The sequence below is a fragment of the Numenius arquata genome, chromosome 15 (genome assembly GCF_964106895.1).
Source record: "Numenius arquata chromosome 15, bNumArq3.hap1.1, whole genome shotgun sequence".
In the NCBI taxonomy this organism is placed as follows: domain Eukaryota; kingdom Metazoa; phylum Chordata; class Aves; order Charadriiformes; family Scolopacidae; genus Numenius; species Numenius arquata.
The window spans coordinates 3516433-3538570 of record NC_133590.1 but is presented as its reverse complement, the minus strand read 5'-3'; the positions used below and the strand labels follow the sequence as shown (position 1 = coordinate 3538570).

General features: G+C 44.6%; 1 protein-coding gene across 1 annotated transcript in view; it reads right to left on the bottom strand.

Annotated features, from left to right (window-relative positions):
• The window catches only part of CNNM2 (cyclin and CBS domain divalent metal cation transport mediator 2), a 127967-nt gene that overhangs the window by 24844 nt on the left and 80985 nt on the right, over positions 1–22138 (bottom strand). The window lies entirely within an intron of this gene.

Below are 22138 nucleotides of genomic sequence, written 5' to 3'. Positions count from 1 at the left end.
GGGACACAACTTATTTAGGAACTGATTAATCAAAATATTCAAAGTGTCTGATCAACAAAGAGAAAAGCTAAGATGAGATATACTAGTGGCTCTAAAGATCCCGAACTGTACATCACTCACAGTGTATTCTATAACTCTTTAAGTCCTTTCTGCCACAGGAATAATAATAATATCATGACCCTTTGAATCTGCTTTGATATCCTTGATTGCCAGTTTCCCTCGCAGCCCTTAAAAGCTGGACCTCTGTAAAGCCGCATAAAAAGCAACATGCATTCAAAGGGTTCACCTCATACAAGTGGAAATTTGAAGTATAAATACAGCAGGTATCAACATGCTTTCCGAACTATCAGGAGGTAAGCAACGTCGTCTCAACTTCTTTGCCAGTCCCCAAACCGATACTTATCCCCATCCGCGGAAGATAACCAAAATAGTTCAACTTTGCTTAGACCCCTTTATAGGCAACAACGTCTGCATGTTTTAAGATTCAGATTATTAGACTAGCAAGCATTCAAACTATTCCAACCCAGACTTACTCATGGTTAAAGAATGAAAATATCCTGAACAAATTAGTCGAGGGAGGAAAACTTATCAACTACTGATATAAACATTGCATCAGGTCAAGTCAATTCACTTTGGTAAGTTTTTCACATCTGCTTTCCCAGGGACCCAACATAAGCAGTTAAAAACAAATTCTTGGTGAATGCTGTCTGTCGAAAGTTAAATTCTTTTGCTATTCCCAGCTTGTGATCATTTAAAAGGAATTTTCCAAAGCAGGGTCTAATATTAGACTCAAAATGAAGTTTCCATTCCACTTAGGCGATATTCTCACCAAAGTAACTACTGCATAATCTGATTGTCTTGGAGCTACTCGTTTAGATGCAGATGGACATACTTTAAATACCAACTCCACAGCACTGCTGAGTCTTATCTTGAGGAGACCTTATTCTGCAGTGAATTAACAGAAAGATGATTTGTGATTTTAAAGGATCAACACTCATATTGTACTGAAAGTCTTTTGCTGTGCTAGGTTTTCTTTCTCTGCATTCTTTGCAAGACTTCCAGCTCTTTTTACTGCCCAATGATTGGCATTAAAAAAAAAAAAAAAAAGTGAAAATAAAAAGATAAAAGATCTAAGTACTATTATCATTGCTGTTCCCCTATAATATATTACTCAAATTACATCCTATCAATATAACGATGTTCAAGAATTACTGTGGCACAAAAAAATGCCACACGGACAAACTAAACTATTGTAATTTATTTCCCAGTGCCTGCTCAGATATTAGTATATTTGTTTTCAAGTCAAAAGGCGTAACTCCTTCAAGAACTATTTCTATCAGAGACCAAAAGAGCTCATTTGCACATGCTCATTCAGATGCTAATTCCCAAGGATCACTGTTCTCACACATTGGTAAGTGCTTAGAGTGCCCAGATTTGTATAAGTGAGCGAAATAAAAACCCCAACAAACAATGTTATCGACTGGGTGTTTCTGCTTTGATCAGAATCACCAAATTACAGCTTCTCCTCCACTTCTGTATTGCCTACCATGAAGCCGAACTAGGTGAACTCTTTCTAACAGCGGAGTCCTGGACACATCTACAAGCAATGGGAGAGATTTATGGATTCATGGACCTGAGGGGCTGTAACACCACGGGAAGCTGTGCATGACTTTCAGCCACAAAACCACTTATGTGCCCTTTCCATCAGAATGGTCCCCATCAAGAGTTTAGGATGATTAAAATACATTACATTCTCCCCATTTTAGCAGCCTCTGCACGCTGACCTGACCCCCAGAACCTAGTGTGAGACAAGGGACCAAAATCTGTACCAGCTGCTGCTCTCTTATGCAAAGTGAGCTGATAAGGAATTAGTTATGGATAGGTATCTGACATTTGGCACTTTCTACAATGAAAAAGAAGGCTAGATACATTTTTTTCTGCCTCTACCATAATCTCTGATTTTTAGGTTTTTTTATTTATCACCCAAAGTATTGAGACCATTGAAACTTGTCATAGTTTCAAATGTCATTGGACTTTTGGATGTGTAGCATCAAGGTTCAGCTCTACCTTCATTATTAAAACTATATGTTGCAGAGAGTGTATCTGTTAAAAAAAGATAAATTTTCAAATGCAGGCTGACACTAACCTTTGCTCCCTCTAGATTGTCAAGTTTTCCTGTTCCTGACTTTCACGAACCCATCGCTTTATGGGGGTCAGATGAATTTAAGCCAATCTAATTGGGCTGCCTCTAAAAGGCTGCCTTTTGTTCCCAAAGTCTTCTCCTTCCTTTGCATGGCTCCGATGCTCATGCAGTCACTTGATGAGACAGAACAGATCTGAAAATTACATTTCTTGGGTCTCTGTAAGTTAATTTTGATCCAGATCCAGTAATTTGCCGGCGATCATCAGACAGTGGAACAAGTGTCAGTGCTGGTGATGGAGGTGGCACGAAGACGCATTCGCAGACTGGCTGCCCTCTCAGACTGCTGCAGAGGTGACTGCAAAATACCCTCCATGCGGGGGGAGTAACTCAGGCAGAAAAGGCTAAAGAAAAAACCAGAGGAGTGCAAAGGCTTCTTTATACCTCGTAAAAGAGCACAACACAGCATGTGCCCAACTTTAAAAGTGGCCTGTGAGTAAAATAATGACTCCTCTGAGTGTTTTAAATAGGAATTGGCTGCAGCTTTGTTCAAAGACTTTATCAGGCTACTGGTATTTGTCATGCTGTTTTATTCAACTGGGAAAGAGAGGTTTCAACTGTATTTTCCACTGCTAAGGACATACAAGACATATCCAACAAGAAGCTGAAAAAAGTAAACGTCCAGGTAAGGAAACCTGGATCGTTTCTATTATTCCTAGGGCTTTGAGAGCAGAACACGAATTAAACAAGAGAGAGCAAGCGTGCATGGAAAATATATAAATAATTTTCTATACTTCACTGATTTTCTGGCCACAGTCTCTAACCGCACTACATCTATGACATTAATCTTCCTTTAATCACTTGGTTTAAGTGTTGATACAATGAGGTTTAGCAAGCAGGCGGTTCTGCAGCACTGCCAGATCTGATGATAAAGGCAGAAATGACCTGAATGACGTGTAATAAGCAGCACCAGGAGAGAACTACGGGCAGTGCTCTGACCCACGACTCCTCTGAGGCCACAGGAAGGCAGCGTTTGCTTTCTGCCTCAGCTTCCCCCATCTACAGCAACGGTGGGTAACGCCACCAAGAGCCTTCGGAGCTTTACGTGTGCCCAGCTTCAGGGACAAGTTGTGACAAACGCCAATCTCTCAGCTACATTCGTGGGCAACTAAAGGACCAAGGAGTTTTGCTAAAACCAAATCCAGTCTCATCCCACTGCTCAAAATCTTGCTGCTCAGCTTGGATTTCGCTCTGTACCTCAACTTCTGATTAATTTATTAAGCTAATTAAGAAGCATGAAGATGCTTAGTGAAATCCGCATGAGTCAGTGAACCTAGAATGAGCTCAAGAGAGTCCATGTGATTGACTGACCATGCAGAACAGCACTGGAACAAACGCTTGAAATACTGATTCTCTTATAATACCTTGAGCATTCTTTGAAAAAAAAAAAATTAACAAAAAAAATCACCCTTTGATCCTGAGGTATTTATACGTTTAGAGCAAAGACATTGAGGGGCTGGAGCGGGTCCAGAGAAGGGCAACGGAGCTGGTGAGGGCTCTGGAGAATAAGTCTGATGAGGAGAGGCTGAGGGAGCTGGGGGGGTTCAGCCTGGAGAAAAGGAGGCTGAGGGGAGACCTTCTCGCTCTCTACAACTCCCTGAAAGGAGGCTGTAGCCGGGAGGGGTCGGTCTCTGCTCCCAAGTCACAGGCGATGGGACAAGAGGAAACGGCCTCAAGTTGCCCCAGGGGAGGTTCAGATTGGAGATCAGGAAAGATTTTTCCACGGGGAGGGTTCTTAAGCCTTGGAATGGGCTGCCCAGGGAAGGGGTTGAGGCACCATCCCTGGAGGGACTGACATATTTATTTCAAATAACAAATATTTATCAGAGGTAGGTTGATGGTTGGACTAGATGATCTTGAAGGTCCCTTCAAGATAAAACCAGATAAAAACCATCACTAAACCATGTCTCTAAGCACTATGGCAACCCGTCTTTTCAGTCCCTCCAGGGATGGTGCCTCAACCACTTCCCTGGGCAGCCCATTCCAAGGCTTAAGAACCCTCCCCGTGGAAAAATCTTTCCTGATCTCCAATCTGAACCTCCCCTGGGGCAACTTGAGGCCGTTTCCTCTTGTCGTAGTTCCTGGAGCTAGATACTGATGGGACAAGAGGCAATGGACACAAGTTTCAAAAGTGGAAACTCTCCTTAGATAAGGAAAACTTGTTCCCTGTGAGGGTGATCAAACACCAGAACAGGGGCCCAGAGGAACTGTGAAATCTCCACCTTTGGAGGTATTCAAAACTCAGTGACTTAAGCCAACATCAAAGGTAGCCTGCCCTGAGGAGGGCGTTGGACCAGGTGACCTTCAGAAGTCTCGCCCTATATTATCCTGTGATTCTAAGAGACTTTGAAGGAGGGAGGCCTGACTGAAATCCCAGCCCAAAGTTCATTTCTGACTTTTCATTCCTGAATTTCTGCTTAGGAACCTAAAAAAATGGCAAAATTTTAGTACATAATGATGATATGTAAAGACAGCAAGCAAATTTTGCTGATCTGGAATGCCGCAATTATCGCCTTGCGTGTGACCAAAAGTAATAGCAAAATGACACTACTAGCCAGTCTACGCTGCAGAAAATTATAATACTGCTGGCACAGCCTTAAAGCAAAAGAGGGATCTCGGGAAATAAGTGGTCCAACAGCAGAGGTGTAATTCAGGGGCTCTGTGCACGAGTAACAACCTATAAGTAACACGTATAAGCTTATATCATGAGTAAGCATCTAGAGATGCCTCTATTTCTGCAGAAGGAGGTTTACGAACTTCGTAACTGGGAACATGTGTATGTGTTATTTCCCCCATGCATGAAGGAGATCTCACTAAAGGCCCTCAGTCTCCATTTATTAACATTAATTAAATGCTAAATCAAAGCTATGGTAAACATTTACAAAACGGAAGATTCCTGTTAAGTCATTTTGTGGTAAAACTAGAATCAGGCTAGTCCATTTTTGTTAAAACCGGTAATCTGAGTCCATTTACTGTTGGTGAGTGCCCAGGAACATTAGGCTATAAACTGTTTAATAAGCCCACAATGAGAGAGAGAAAAATCCCGGGAGGTGTTTAGCTGCCCTTGAATTTGCTAACAATCTGTGCTTCTGAAAAAAGCTCCCGTTTTATTCTTACGCAACTGTTTTGCTTTTGACTGATTTCTACAAAGGTAAACAATTTGGTCTGTCAGTGAGATTCACAGGTTCAACACTACATTATGCAAAACAATCAGTTTTAAAATGTGCTGTATAATTTAACCATTAAAACCAATTCCCCCTAGACCAGCACTGGCTTGCAAGCAATTATACCCAAGTAACAAGTGTTTTCCTAAATTTCTTTTCTGCAGCACAGCTCAAGGACATTAAATCTCTCTTCTATTAGGAGAAATTTGCATTCAGACTGTTTGCTTTTGCACTTTGATTATTTTCAGGGGGGAAATCAGACTGCTACTTTCTCCCCCACCACAGTAACTGGGGCACGCTGCCTTCGGGTTCACAACACAACACGAAAGAATCAAGAGAAACCCAAAACTTCTGCACAAACATAATCTAGACCAGGCTTTTTCAGATGCTGCTCTTTTCAGCAGCAAAACACACCATTTTTTAATATATATTTGGGAAGGGAACCCAATAACTAGCATTCATGTAATACAGCCCCATGAAATTCATCCAGACCCTCAAGGAAATGAGGGAAAGTATCAGCGCAACCACAGGGAATATGGGGATTCTTCGCCTTTAAACCGGAGAGCTCACAGTCTCGTACAAACATTAACTAGAAACCACATCAGCCTTCACAGGAAAGTAAAAAAGGAGCGCTTTAAATAGATTCTTTGTGTTAAAGCCCATTTTAGTGGGAGGACACCAAAAAAAGGAAAAATCAAGGAGAGTTTCAGAATGACTTCCTGACAGTGAATTGTATTTGTAAGGAATACTTTCCCAAGGGAAATGGCAGAAGCTCAGTTACTTGCAACTTTGAAAGCTCGACTGGACGAAGCTCCTAGAAAGGACTCAATAATTCTCCGTTGCCCTGTGGCGGGTGGAAGAGAAGCCATGAGCTAACATTTTCCATCTCCAGCAGCCTATCACTCGGTGTATGCGCCCCAACTCAATTGCTGCTGCCTACCCTTCGATCCATTCTGGTCAGACCTTGGTGAAAAACACGCTGCCAAACTTAATTTACTTTGCTATCGCTGCCGAGAGCGAGAGCGTAGCTCTAGAAAGCTGATACCTGCCGCGGCTCTACGTGGAACCGAACTGAACCTGGTAACAAACTGGGATCAGAAGTTGAGAAGTCACCATAGGTCCACAAGTGAAAAAAATTAGCTGGGAACCAGAAATAACTTGGGTAAGGAAAAAGGTCATTTCAACTCAGACCTCTGCTATCAAAGTGGAAATCTTGGGGAAAAATCAGTAAGATTTTTTCGAAGTAAGTAAATCGAAGTAAGAACATTTAGGGAGAGCTATTACTTGGTGTAGGTGAACGAGAAGAGTGAAACTAGAGACCGGAGAGAAGAAGTTTCAGAAACTCCTTGGACATTAGTAATGATTCCCTTGCTATGGACAGTGTGCCAGTGCTGCCCAGTCCTTAGCTGGTAGGGAATTGGGGCTGGATATGGCTGTGACTGACAATGACCAAGGTCGGTCCACGGGAGTGTAAAATGCACACCACTTGCTGATCTGCTCCCAGTGTTGGCCAGAACATCTGATTTCAGCCTGGTAAGTGGACAAACAAAAGCTGCTTCCCAAAACTGGAAGCTATTAATACCCTCGAAAAGTATTGATCCAAGGTAGGAGTTGAAGAGATGGAAAACGTAACGCTTGACAGAGAAAACTCTCCAGAAAGCAAAGTGGTTTTTGACACCCCTCTGAGGCTCTAACCTGAGCACAAGGTTGTGATATCAGGACAAGTGGTGGCTTGAGATGAGAAACAGGCTGGAAGTTTAAAAAACAAATCAAGGAAGCACTTCAGAGAGCACAGCAAACTGAAGTTGAGAGAAGAGGTGGCAACAACAAGAAGAGAAAACATTGAGTCTGGAGAGAGACCTATCATTATTACGGCTAATGCAGAACAAAAAATTCACATAAAATTTAAGGCAAGCAAACAGAGTACTGAAGTCAGTCTTGGTCATGGTTCAAGTCTTCTACACTAGATTCAAAAGATGCTGAAGTGTGACTTTACGCCGATGTCATTTCCCCTGTGCCTCCACTTCCCAAGGCAACTGATGACATTTTGGAAAGAAGCGTAAGAAATTCATCTCCTTACTGACTTGCACCTCCACAGCATGGTCAACAAGGATTTTTTTTTTTTTTTTAGTGTTCAAGAACCCTCAAAAGGAGCCATGCTAATTTTATTACTTCCCTGTTTGTTCAAGATTGTCTCCACTGATTTCAGCATTCCTTCAGGGATGAGGAGCAGGCACCGGCCAGCAAAAATGCAGCCAGCAGAGGGAGCGCAAAACCTTGGGTTGGCTAGACTCAAAGCTCCAGGTCCTCCCCAGACCTCAGTCCAGCATCCCAAACCTCCTCCCCATCCCAGGCCAGATGGGGAGAGGAGACCCCGGTTTCTGGCATCGGTGGGGTCTGGGTGCTGCTGCTGCTGAATCCCTGCAGATCTCCTTTGAGACATGTACACTTCAGTCTGGGACTCCACGGCAAGGACCAACATCTGCCATGGTCTGTTCAGTGTCTCCTTCCCTAGCTCTGCATTGCCCACCCCACCTTCCTCCCTCTCCCTTGCCCTCGGGGAGACAATTTCTTGAGCCCTTCCTAAGGGCACAGGAGAGAAACTGTCACCTCACTAGTCTCCTCCATCACTCCACCTGCCCAACAGGCTGCTTTGGCTAACCAACAGCTTATCCACTAAATAAAAACAAGAACATCAAGGGATATTTATGAGCAATAAAAATAGAAGTTGACCCAAATCAACAATGAACTTGCATGGCTTTGATGTTCAGGTAACCAAAACATGACACCAACAGAAACAGCAGCCTTGTGTATCATCACAGCCACAATTCCTACTGATCTAATCCTCCCTCCCTCAATTCCTAGAACAAAATGAGTTTAATTTGGGGAGCTTCTAGATTTTGGCGTCTATACCATGAGATTTTATACCAGACAAACGTACAGTACTAGAAGGCACAAGAGAAACACATGTGGACATCAGGAGGAAGTTAGCTGAGGCCAGTGTGCTTACATAAGGACCTAAACCACCCCGAGAGCAAAGCCCACGAGCTGAAGAGAAGGATCAGCATCTTGGGACCATGGGTCATGAAAGGAACTGGGGGCTGGATATATTCTCTTCTATTTCCTTTTTTTTCTTTTTTTAATTTTTTTTTTTTTTTTTTTATTACCATCATCAGCTCCTGTAGTTTACTTTTAGCTCACTATTTAGGACATACATTTAAAAGGGCTCTTGTGTTACCAACCTCTTCGATCATTAATATTTTATTTTAATGACCTATTTTACTTCAGGCCATTTACATCACGTGCAGTTTGCCATTCCAGCAGCTCAAAACCCCAGCTGGTCGATGGTACCATCAGATCTTTTTCAAGCTCAGCGCAAGGCTTTCTAATTTATATTGCAGCAGGAGGCAGGGGAAGCTTAACGAAAAGCTACCCTGTTAACTTTCTAAATTGGTGACGGCATCCTTCACCCAGCGGGATTTATACAACCCCAGAGCCACCGACGTGCGTGTGTGGTTTCACAGCGAGCGAAGCTGCGGGATGAACCCAGCCGTAAACAGAACCGGCGCCGGTGACCTTGACTTCGCACAAGGGCAGGATCGGGCCCACGTGAGCACTCGTGCTCTGACCCCTCCACGTTCGTTTCTCCGACAGGTAACACGGGGTGCACCGATGCCTACCCCGCGCCGGGGCAGCCTCTGTTACAGACCCACTCCCAGTCGCTTCAGCAGAGGACGGAGGACACCGCAGCAATTCGAAGGCACAAGAAACACAACCTTCTTCTCCCACTGGCTTTTTGTTTGCGTTGGGTCCCACAAGGTGTAATGATGCAAGAACCACAAAAATGATGAGGGCTGGAGCACCTCTGCTATGGAGACAGGATGAGAGAGTTGGGGGTGTTCAGCCTGGAGAAGAGAAGGCTCCGGGGAGACCTTATAACGGCCTTCCAGTACCTGAAGGGGCTACAGGAGAGATGGGGAGGGACTCTTGATCAGGGAGTGGAGCCATAGGATGAGGGGTAATGGTTTTAAATTGAAAGAGGGGAGATTTAGATTAGATGCTAGAAAGAAATTCTTTCCTGTGAGGGTGGTGAGACCCTGAAACAGGTTGCCCGGAGAAGTTGTGGATGCCCCATCCCTGGAGGGGTTCAAGGCCAGGCTGGATGGGGCTTTGAGCAAGCTGGTCTGGTGGGAGGTGTCCCTGCCCAGGGCAGGGGGGTTGGAACTCCATGATCTTTAAGGTCCCTTCCAACTCTAACCATTCTGTGATTCTAAGAATGGATGCCACAGAACCGCCTCTCACACTGTAAGCAAATTCAATGGGAAAGGGGCTGTTGCTTTCCACCCTCTGGATGGAAAGTGACTCTTTAAAAGGCTAAAGGTACAGCACTTCTAAACGTAGCAAAGTGTCAAGATCCCTGCCAAAGCCATGAATCAGAGAACCTCAAGCGGAGTGATTATTTCCAGCTTTCTGAAGCTGCTGTAGCACCTTCCCTTTGCTTTAGTGCAATTCAAGCTGAGGGCAGAGAGCAGAGCACTGCTGACTCCTGGCCCCATGCCTCTTTAGAACACGTGCAGATCAACAGTTAGGCGGAGAGAATAATCATTTAAACCAACCAAAGATGTGCTGAAACTGTCTGATGCAAAAGAAAACAGAGAGAAGAGCACCTGTGATTTCAGAACTGGGCATCGCAGTCCCCTAACTGCCTGCAAACTGCAGGTTTTTTTGCAAAATACTAACGCAATAATGTAGAGATGGGAAAAAAATCCCATGATTTTGCATTTTGCTAGGGATTTAAGTAGATTTTATTAAGTATCTTTAGTATCTTGACTACATCATTAAGTATCTTGATGACATGTTACTTCAAAAGCCTATCCTGCAGAGAGATCAAAAGAACTAGTTCAAATGCTGACTCAGCATCTCCAGGGAACAGAAAGATTCCAGTAAACTACCTTGTTTGAAAGAGCGACAATACTGATGGTATATTTGAACGCGTTCTTAATATTACTGAAGAACAAGTGGAGAATGATTTGCTTTGTTCCTAGGAGTTTTCAATTACTCATATATGTAAGATTTTCAAGTGAACTAATACACCATCATCTTTCCATCCACACAAGATTAATTTTCTCAAAAACAGTATTACTGGATGAGATTTTAGAAATGGAGACTTCAAAGATCAATCTCTGTGGCAATTACACTATGAATGCTTTTAATTACTGACTTTATAAAGCAACTTTCTTAAGTTCCCTTTTGTGAACAACCGCCTAATTAGCGTTTCTTGGGCCCATGCTGCCTACCTCTCTGTTACGCTGAGTTTGCCCAGAGCTCTTGAAGGAGGAAGGAAACCTCTCGGATAAGACAGCAAAGCCTTGCTCCTTCAGCAAGAGCCACTGGAGAGAACTGGAGATAAGGTGAAGAGGTGGCCTTGCCCCTTGAGCAACACGACCCTGGAGCTAAAATGAAGAGGAGAAAAGGAGTCTACGGCAGGAGACTGTAAATTTGTGAACTTGCCACCACTGGTTTTGCTGTCACCAAGAGTTCCTCTACTGCAGAAGACTAAGGTTCAACAGGATCTACTCAGATTGTGAAGAAAATCAATTTGGAACTGAGACCACAGCCTACAATGAGTAACCAATAGCAGCTGCCTTACATAGGTCTACTTTTCAATTCTTTTAAGCAACTCCTTAATTTATTCCAGGTGAACTCATCCCCAAATTTTACTAAAGTACTTTGCTACAATATTTATCACAATTTTCCTGATCCATTGACAGAGATATTAAGCATTGGCATTTGAGGAAGCAAGAGGACTATAAAAAGAATTAGTGGAATGGCTGCTCATTGTTTTATTTCAGGCCAAAATTATTTCAAAGACAGTGAATAGATCAAGGTAACTCAAGAGCTTTCCAGCTGCTGGGTGTGGATGACAGAGGATGACATGCAACATACCTATATTACAATGTTAGTTAAATTCTTCTTGTCAAATATTTACCATAAAGAAAAGAGATGTGACATTTTAGTGACGTAACAGGAATTCTGCCAGGGTGGTATTTCTTTCATGATCTGCCTGTTTAGCTCAGGGAAGGTGTAGTGGAGCCAATCCTGTTTATTTTGGATTTCTGCAGAAGTCTCTATAATTATTTTAACCCCATCCAAAATGGATCTGAACGTATTCGCTCCCAAATGACTCATCTACTTAGCTTTAATAGACCTCTAGGACTTTGTTTATTTTGACAATTTTACTTCAGAATAAGCTTTGTAGTGTAGCTTCTCATAAGGAATGGGGCTTTTGATCTAAACAGAACAATTTTTGATTCAACCTTCTCTGGCAAGGGACAGATTTCTATCATCTGTTTAAGACTGTCCACCTTGTTTGTAAATGTGGATGTCAGAGCACCTCTATGATTTTATGTAAGTCTAGGCTCCCGTACTTTTCTACTAACACCATGTGAGAGCATTGCATAAAGGTATCTCAGAGCAGCAACAGCTCGCAAGGGTCCATTCAAATAATCTACGTACGGCTACGATCCACCAACATGGTGTACCCAGCTCTTCCTGCGACACTGATGAGACCTACAGTAAAGCTCCCCAGTTCAAGAAGTTCCTCTTATGAGGAAAGGCTGAGGGACTTGGGTCTTTTTAGCCTGGAGAAGAGAAGACTGAGGGGGGATCTGATCAACGCCTATAAATACTTAAAGGGTGGGTGTCAGGAGGATGGGGCCAGTCTTTTTTCAGTGGTGCCCAGGGACAGGACAAGAGGGGACGGGCACAAACTTGAACATAAGAAGTTCCATCAAAACATGAGAAGAAGTTCCACGAGGAGGAACTTCTTTCCTGTGAGGGTGGCAGAGCCCTGGAAGAGGCTGCCCAGAGAGGTGGTGGAGTCTCCTTCTCTGGAGACATTCAAAACCTGCCTGGACACGTTCCTGTGCAACCTGCTCTGGGTGGCCCTGCTTTGGCAGGGGGTTGGACTAGATGATCTCCAGAGGTCCCTTCCAACCCCACATCATTCTGTGATTCTATGAAAACACAACTCCCCTAGCTGGGAAACACCACCAATTACCACAGTTAAACCCACTGGCACAGGTGAAATTAGCCTCCCTTGTGAGTGCAGAGGGTAAATTAAAACTCAAGCAACCCATACAGCTTTGCCCACAAATCTGTGCCCACACTAAGAGCGGCTGGAGCACGCACAACACCAGCATCCCTAAAAACTTCAGACCATGGAAATGGCCTCAGAGCAACGCTGTCCTATTGTCGTGACTTCTGCCTTGCATTTGTTTATTTTTAGCTAGGATTAGGCTGAATTCTTCTACATCCCAACAAACACTACAGTAAACCAGCTCTAACTTCTGCTAGAAAAGACATGGGCAACTAGGTCACGCAACACACATACGCACGCTTCACTGCTGTTTTCCGTGACTGCTTGTAAACCCAAACATTCTGGGCATGCCCATACAAAAACATCAACACGAACCCCAACCAGAAAACCGGGCTACTAGGCTCTGAGGACTTGCCCTTAAATCTATAGTATAAACAACAGTATTTATCTAACATATTAACAATAGCAGAACGGATGTGTGTCACTGTATGTGGTTCACAGGAGAATATCCAAGGACTGGGGCATGAGAAAGTTTGGACAAGACAAAGATTCGTAGCCATATATATATATATGTATGTATATATAGGGGGGGGGTTGCTGTTGTTTTTTGTTTTTTTTTCAAACAGACGGATCTAACGTTTCATATTTTTCCCCACTGCAATACCCTTACTTTCCCCTGCTGATCTCCTGCTGCAACAGCAACACCTCCAACACATCCCGGTGCCTGCAATGGTCTTGGGCTTCTTCCTGCATCTCCTGCCTGCTCAGGAGAGCTCCCTTCACAAGCGCAGCTACTGGCCAGGTGATGCTGCCTTCACAGAAGGGGTCAGGGCTGAGCTCTCATCTCTATCTCAGAGGGAGCAATAGGAAAAACTTCCTCTTAGCCACGCACCACGTTTTCACGAAAGTTTTAGAAATGAGGTATTTCTGACTTTTCTAACTCAGTAACTTTCAAAGCTACGGAGGACTAGGTCAGGTAAGGAAAAAACAAAGAAAAACCTGACAAAAACCAACAAAACAAACAAAAAAAACCCCACCAGACAAAACCCCCAAATCCCTCCCCAAGCAACCTGCCCCATAGCAGTGGCAGTGCAGACCCTATGCCAGCCCCCCCAAATGCCAGAAGACAACAAACTTCAAAATATTGCTATAATTTCCACTTGCAGGAAAGAGGTTTCTTTTGTCATTTCTTCATGACAAAGTAAAGAAAAAAAAACCCTCAAATTTTCTAGAAAGCCATGAATAAAAGTGATTATATAAATCCCTACTTTATATTGCACACAATTTATTTACTTGAAACACGGTGTATTTCCAAGCAGAGCTCAAATACACGCTTAGGCTGAGTAAGATGGACCACGTATGATGCGTTGCTCTGCGTCTTTACACGCACCAGGTTAATACACGTGAAGGTCCCCGTCCTTCTAGAAGGCGGGAGCCCGGCTCCGCACGCGGCATCGCTGTCCTTACAAGGGTTAGACAAACAGACCAGCAAACCCTGGCGAAAAGGAAATGCATTTTGAGTTCACAGTGGGGCTATCACTTGGCTATTTCTGTAGTGCCTGCGTCTAAAAAAAGATCCAGTTCACACAAGTAGCTATTTTACCTTACTGTCCCACAAGATCTAAATGCATTTTTTCCGATTACACTTTCCCACCATAAAATACACGACAAAATGTGACAAATATTTTTAAATATTCCTATGAAAGCATTTTGCTTATATATAGAAACATGAGTATATATGGAAACATACAAAACTCTGGGTTTATATATAGATGTCTCCTCACTGTATAACTAATATTAGTTCATGGAACTGAAGTCACACACGACAAAAAAAAAATGAATTAGAGTTCCAGTGAGCTTTGCCATAAAGTAGACAAAGCAGAAAAAAACCCCTCATGGATTTATGGTAATCTCTGTATGAAATGCTGAATGGTAAATTCCCTTGAGAACTTCTCTGACACAAGAAATACACAACAAAATAAACAAACTAGGAGACAAGTCCAAGAAGCTCACTGAAGAGACATGTAGTCCACATCTTTTTTTTTTTTTTCTCCTCCAGCCCAGCAAAATCTCTGTCACGAACCAGAAGAGAGGCACAAAGAGGTCTTCTTGGGGTCTAAAGTCCATCTCCTGCAGAAGAAAAGCCCATCAGCTTCACTAAGGTCCTGAGCATTTAAAGCTGCTTTAGAGCAAACATTTCAAATGACTACCCCAGCTGCTACCCTTGTGAGAGTGCTCCACACCATAATGCCCCTTCTATATAAAATAAATATACTTTTATAGTTACATGAAGGTGATAAAAGTTCTTCATAAGACTTATTGCACAAGTCTGAGGGACTCGAGTGTTACTCTCCAATTACTTCTCCACGGTTTGGTGTCCCAAACACCATATTTCTTGCATTTAACCAAAAGATAAATGTAAAATTGACTAATCGGTTTCAGTGTTCACGCTGTACAGAATCCTGGTTTTCATGAAAAGGAGAATTTTCAGCAGTAAAGGCCAGGCACTTTCGTAGCAGTTTCACAACAATTGCCATCAACAGAAAGAAGCCTTTGATGACCTGGACAATAAGTAGCTCAAGGTTTTTTGCTAAAATACAATAAAGCTAGTGAAATAACAGCACACCCAGCCCTGCATCTCAGGGCTACAACTTTGTGTAACGTGGTGGAGTCAACCAGAGAAAGCAACCAAGAGAGGGGTCTGAATGGGGACAGGCTGGAGTAGGCACTGTCCGTGGAGCTTAATGGAGAGCCTCACGCAATAGCTCTCCATAGCAGGAGTGGCAGATGGCTTTCCAGAAATGAATACAAATTACTCTCAGGAACAGAATTTGCCTCCTCTCAATCTTTAAAGATTGGTGGCCTCTCACCTGCTTACTTCCACGGCAACAGGATTCCCTTCTTATCAAAAAGTGGTTGATGCTAAGTCTTCTCTCCTGTCCTCTAATGCCTGTTGCATCAAACATCCAGAAAAAAGGGGACGGAGGATGAATAAACGCACTTGCACAACTGAAGAAGTGAAATCTCAAAGGTTTCTTACAAAAATTTTACAGATCCCTGTCCCACTTTGCAATATCACCACCTTCTTGCCAGCTGAAAATTAGCAACTCTACAATAGGTTCAGCCACACGGTACAAGGGAAGACTAGAACAAGACTAGATTACGGTGTGGTGAGCACAAAACAAGACTAGTTCTAGATCGTGGGACCAGGAACTCCAAACCTATCCAGCTTCATAGGAACACCAAGTTCTTTTACGACCACAAGCGATCAGGAGCTCAGATCTATTATTCATGGAGATGATGACATGTCTGGAAGAACAACAGCTCTTGGCAGGACAGCAAAATATTTATGCAGTGTAACAACTCAAAGGAAATGATCTGCCAAATTGACTGCAACAATAGGCTTCAACCTTTTTCAATTTGTGGGCTGCTAAAAACGCTCAGTGGGAGCACAGAACTCTGTACAGCTGAGCTCTCTACTGACAAGAGGCTTATTGTTTTTAAGATACCTTTTACTGAGACGTCAGAAATAGTCCTTGGACGCAAGCTAAAAAAAAAAAAAAAAAAAAAATCACCAGACCACATTATTTTCTGGAAGTTTTTCATCCAGATATTAAGCAATCTTCCTTACCGTGTACCATACACCAAGTCTTAAAAGCCTGCAGTCAAATCGTTACAGGTCCCTGCAAGATAAAGATATTCTTCCTGGTGACATTAGCAAGAGCTCACGTGATAAATGTGGAGATCAACCACCATGTACGGTGGTCAAATGACAGAACTCAAAAGCAGAGGAGCCCCCCAGGGCCGGGAGGGCACGGAGCAGTGTGTCACTGAACAGATCACCCCAGGCTCCTCCAGGCAGAAAGCAAGAAGACAAACAACCCTGGGAGGGACCCCGAGCGCTGAATCCCACGCGGGTGTATTTCTAAGGAAAGCTGAAGCTGAAATTAGTGGTTGGCAGCCGTGGTTTTTTTAAAGGCAGCATTTAGAGACTTATCAACAGAAACAAAATACAGGGAAGGGGGAAGAGAAGGAAACGGGTGAACTCTGGGAACTGCAAATGAGATTCATGTTATTTCCACTGCGGTAGCACTTAAATCAGTGCTCAAACCACCGTCTCTGCCCCAGCTCATTAGACTACCTAGTAATTTGTACAGCAATCCACAGTGGGAGCCACGGCAATGTGGGGCTAAGGGAGGCCAGCATACCCCAGCCTCCCTGGGGGCAAGGGAGGAGGAGGTAGAATCACGGAATCATGGAATTGTTGGAGTTGGAAGGGACCTCTAGAGATCCTCTAGTCCAACTCCCCTGCTAAAGCAGGGTTGCCCAGAGCACATCACTCAGGGCTGCATCCAGGCGGGTCTTGAAAATCCCCAGAGAAGGGGACTCCACACCCTCCCTGGGCAGCCTGTTCCAGGGCTCTGGCACCCTCACCCGAAAGAAGTTTTTCCTCCTATTTGAATGGAACTTCCCATGTTCCAGCTTGTGCCCGTTGCCCCTCGTCCTATCGCTGGAAACCACTGAAAAGAGTCTGGCTCCATCCTCCTTCAACCCACCCTTTAGGTACTTGTAAACATAGATAAGGTTTCTCCTCAGCCTTCTCTTCTCCAGGCTAAAGAGTCCCAGCTCTCTCAGCCTTTCCTCATCAGGGAGATGCTCCAATCCCTCCATCATCTTTGTTGCCCTACATTGGACTCTCTCCAGTAGTTCCCTGTCTCTCTTGAACTGGGGAGCCCAGAACTGGACACAGTATTCCAGTTGTGCCTCACCAGTGCAGAGTAGAGGGGGAGAAGGACTGGGGAGATGATGTCAGGGACAGAATGATTGTCTCAAGCACTGATGTGTTTCATCAGATGTACCTTTTCAGTAGATATAAATACCAACAAGTTGGCCTGACGGTCTGGCCATTGTGAAATGGCTGTTTCCTGCAGGTGTCTCAACAGAGATGATCCGAGGGGAACGCTTTTGCAGATAACACTAGGAAAGGTTTCATGGGCAAATGGAGCAGCGCAAAAGGGCTCATAGCTCAGAAAGTGCAGCTGAGGTCGACACAACTCTAGACGTGCAGGGGTTAAGACATTTAAAGGGTGCAAGAATAAATAGGAAACTCTTGCCCACACTGCATCTCACCTGCGATGGCGAGACTGGAGTTCCCACCTTCAGCCGTGTGCCTTAAATTCCCCACTGCGTTTGAGGCAGCATCACCCTCTGTCCTCATGCTTCCCACTTTAACACCTTGCTATGAAACACCCTTTCGAAAAATCCAAACTGAAGACAGCTCCTTGTCCCCTTGTGGTCGGTCTGAGCCAACCTCTGAGGTGACAGCAGGGAGCAAAAAGTTGAAATCCTTAATCAAGAACAACCATCGATCTTGAAACAAATATAGCCACTCTTTTGTTGAAGATGAAGGAAGCAGATGTGTTTCCAAAACACCAGGGCTGGTGAAACTTGATTAGTGGAGGAGGTTTGAGAGTAGATGGTAGTGCTTCTGCAACAAGGTTAAAAAGCGGCATGGGAAAACACAGACAGCAAGAAAGTAGCTTGAGAAAGAGATTTCACTGATCTGACAGGAGAAAAAGACATCTTGGAGCAGCCTAATGTTTTCAAAGGAGACAGGGAATTTAAGGGATTATGAAATGGTGACTGGAATGAAAATGTGCAAGCCTAAGGTAGAAAGAACAGCAAGAATACAAGTGAAATGATCAGAAGTGCTAATAGCAGTGTGCGATTTACACCAGAGGATAAGCATAGAAAGTACTAAGAAGGAAGGCAAGAGCACACTAAGAGAAGAAGGTACAACTGCTGTAGCAGTTATTTGCTGAAGCAAATAAGATACTCCAGAAATAAGAGAGGGGTTGTGCACAGAAATCCCCCCTGGTCATACAAGCGAGTTGCCCAGGGGGTTACGCCGAGCTGTTCGTGAGAAAGTCTTCCAAACCCTGTGAACAATGAAAGCAGCCCTTTTTCCATCCATCTCTCCCAGAGTATTTAAAGATTTGAATTTTCCCATATCATTTTTGGTTCGTCTCTCTCTTCCTATAAATAGAGAAGCAGCAGTGCACCCATCTCTTCTTCATCTTTTTTGGTGGTCTAGCATTGCACACACGCTGGAATGTTTTTCTAGTAAATGATAAGCGATGGGAAACGAGTCAAAGACAAAGGATGAGAGACCTTGAGCTCAGACAAGTAGGAGAGATGGGAGCCTCCTCCTCTTTCCCAAGAGGCAGGTATCTTTTCTCTGGACCAAAGGGTTTTTTGTTTTGGAAACAAACTTATCTATTTCTGTCACTTCCTTTAGACATGCAGTCTTCGTGGGGCTGATAGTAAGACTGACTGCAGTGTCTGAGAATGACTATTTGGCCCCCAAAAGAAAGCATTTCTAACCTAAATATGAAACTCAAAGGAAACACACCCCTGCTGCTAAGCACACGTCTCGGTGGACTAACACTGTGATCTGTGCTCTGCTCCCAGAGCCTTTCCTTTAATCCAAAGTCCAATAATCGAGTTAGCGCTTTCCGAGGAGAGCTGAAGCCCCCGGGGTTTCTGCCGAGCGGCCGGCCAGTGGAGGGGCTGAGCTGGCCGGCCGGTGGTCCGGCTGCCATGGGAAAACAAGCTTAGTATGGGCAGGCAGGCAGCTGAGCGAGGAGCTGCAGGAGCTCCTGTAGCTCTACCCTGACCCATAGGAGGTCAACCACACTGCTGGACGTTCCCAAGAAAAACAAAAACATGGCCAGAAGAGGAAGGGTGAGCCATGGCAAAGGGGGAAAACGCCAAGACCAGGCAGCTTGGGTTTGGAAGTTGCTTCATAAGTCAATGAAGCCCAGTTCTGTACCGAGACAACATGAAGGCAGCGTAGGTATCTCAAGCTGCAGCCCTGACGTACCACTGCAGCGATGAACAGGACGAGCCGGCCACGCTAACACAGCAATGTCCCTGATAGATGGGGAAGGAGATGGAGAGAGTGGCAGAGCCGGTGGGGGAAGTTAATGAATTCCAGAAGATCACGGTCTTCCATCCCTACTTAAAAATAGGAACTGCGGTCAGGGGTTTGAGACAGAGAGAGTGAAACCTCAGCCCTTGGATCCAGATTTTGAAACCACAAGAGGTCAGAGTTAATTGATGGTTGGTCACTCAGAGGTCCTGGGACAACTTAAGAATCAACAATGTGCTGTAAAGTCTTGTTGAAGTTAGGCTCCTATCTCCCACCCGAAAGCCGTAACGATGTCCCTGAAAACAGCAGGCCTGACCAAGCATCCTTCCTAGGCTTACCTGCTCAACATCTCCCCTGGGGGAAACGAGCAAGTTGCCAACTAGCAGCAGGGTCAGGCAGAGCCTGGTCGCAAGGGCTGCAAGAGGAAATAGCTTTCAAAGCACGCAGCAGTGGGCAGGTTCTTGTGGAGCTGGCAGGGCCGCTGACTCTGGGATAGCCTAATCCAGTAACAGGTAAATCCCCTCCACAAAACATTCCTTCCTGCCTGAAAAGACTTATTTGGCAACCAAAGCCCCCCTGCTTTAGAGTAAGAGCTGGGGAGGAATGTGACCTGAGGCTCCTGATGGGAGAAGGCCCCAGCACATGGAGTACCAGGCTGAAAGCTGCCCAAGCCTCAGCACGTGGGGCTCTCCAGTGAACTGTCTTGACTCGACGTACGAGATCCTTGCTTGGCAGGTGAGACACCAGGCACTGAGATTTGGTGTTTGCTGGGCTCTTTATGTACATGGACTAGACGACCTCTAAGGGTCCCTTCCAACCCCAACTATTCTATGATTCTATGTTGAAGATATCCCTGCTCGTTGCAGAGGCAGTTGGGCTAGATGACCTTTAAAGACCCCTTCCAACCCCAACTATTCTGTGATTCTATGATAAGGGACTATCCCTCCAGACAGCTGAATCTGCAGGAAGGAGGAATTCTGTTCGGTGGTTTGGCAAACATCATCCCAAACATAAGGGTATGGCCTGCTAACTCTGATGAGGACAACACAGAAGGGAACTCGATGGCCTAAAACGAAAGGCAAGTGAGAGACTTCTGCTTTGGACCTTGCTTCAACACGTTCCTAGACGTTGCTCACACGTGAAGCAAAAGCCTGTGCCAGGGTCTTCGGGCAAAGAGAACGAGGGCATTACAACTGTGTTATTGCAAGCTGGCCAGCCCTGCCATCCTCCTATCTTATCAATCCCTCCGTTCAGCTTTTGCTCTGTGAAATGCAAGTCCCGTCTAACATCACTAGGTCAGCAAACCAAACCACTCAAATACCACTAATTGAGCTTACTGAGGAAGAGGAACAGACCCTCTTCTTTTATCCCCATTAGAACAGCCAAAGTTTGGCGTGTATACTAAAAACGGGCAAAACAGAAAATGCTAGAAAATCCCACCTGTGCAAGTAATTTTTATCAGACAGTTTACCCCAAATGATGCAGAAAGGTGCCTCTTGGTTTTCTTTTTAACTTTTCCAACATTTCTTTTTGCAGTTTTCTAACTAGAGAAGGTTTTGAATGCAGTGATACGATACACCGCACTGTAGCCATGCTGCTGTCCTTGAATGGAGACAACTTACTCCCTGCCCGGCTACAGATTCACAGGGGTAAGGAGACTGCAGTCTGGTACGGCATGTGCCCTGCATGATCATTCATCCATCACCCCCACTTGTGCCAGCACCAACCCCAAGGCAGGAGCACACAGATCCGTCTGGCAAGAGGTGCTGGTCAGTCCAGGTGGTTTTGTTTACCCGGAGTGATGGAACAGCCCCTTACCAATGCAAATGTGTGGTAAGGGTAGTCACCGGACCTGCTGCAGCTTCTCAAGTGTGCAGAGATAAGCTTTGTTATCAGACCTAAGTCGGTATAAGGTTCAACTGTTTCCCTACAAGAATCTTTGCTCACCCAATTCTACATTTCATTTGTTAGTAGGTGGCAACACGTTTTTCCCCACCCCAAAAAATTACATTTCTCAAGTGTTGAAAAATCAAGGCAAAAGAAGCTTTAGGGCCCATTTTGGACTCTAAGCACACTCAAGAGCTGATTAGAAACCTCCTATGGCTCACTTGTCTCTAACAGGATTGTACACACAGCTCCCGCCTCCCCCCCACCCCGCTTTGGGGAATTGGGAGTTGCGTATGAATTTCCTTTCCTTATAATCCTTTGTCGGAAATGATCAGTACTGCTTGTCACAAGCCTGTCATGCGGAGAAAAGCAAGGCACAGAGGAGGTACAAACTCCCCTTCCCAACAACAACGGTACTCACTGGAGAGGGATGAGGGGAGACAAGGGGAAAGGGGGCTCTACTTGAGGGCTTTGCAGGTCACTTCTTCACTTCTACTGCAGGCAACAGCCAGGCTAAAAGCTGCAGAGCTCCTCATAGTAAAGAACACATCTAAAGTGATAAAAAAAATCATGTTGGATTAAGGGGAAAGGAGAAGAGACAAAAATTAAACAAAGGAGAGAAAGATCAAATGAACAAGCCCAGGAGCACTTTCAGCCAGCTCCTCTTCTCCAAAAATAACACATCCCCCAGGTAAACTGAGATAGCAAAAGGAAGCCTCTCCTCTGCGTGACAGTGACAGCGCAGCACATCAACCAACACAAACACTGACACAGCCCCTTTAGGAGAATTAGGGAGGAACAGAGATTTTAAGCAAGAGTATGTGTGCGGGTGAGTTCACCTTTCCAAATTCTGATCC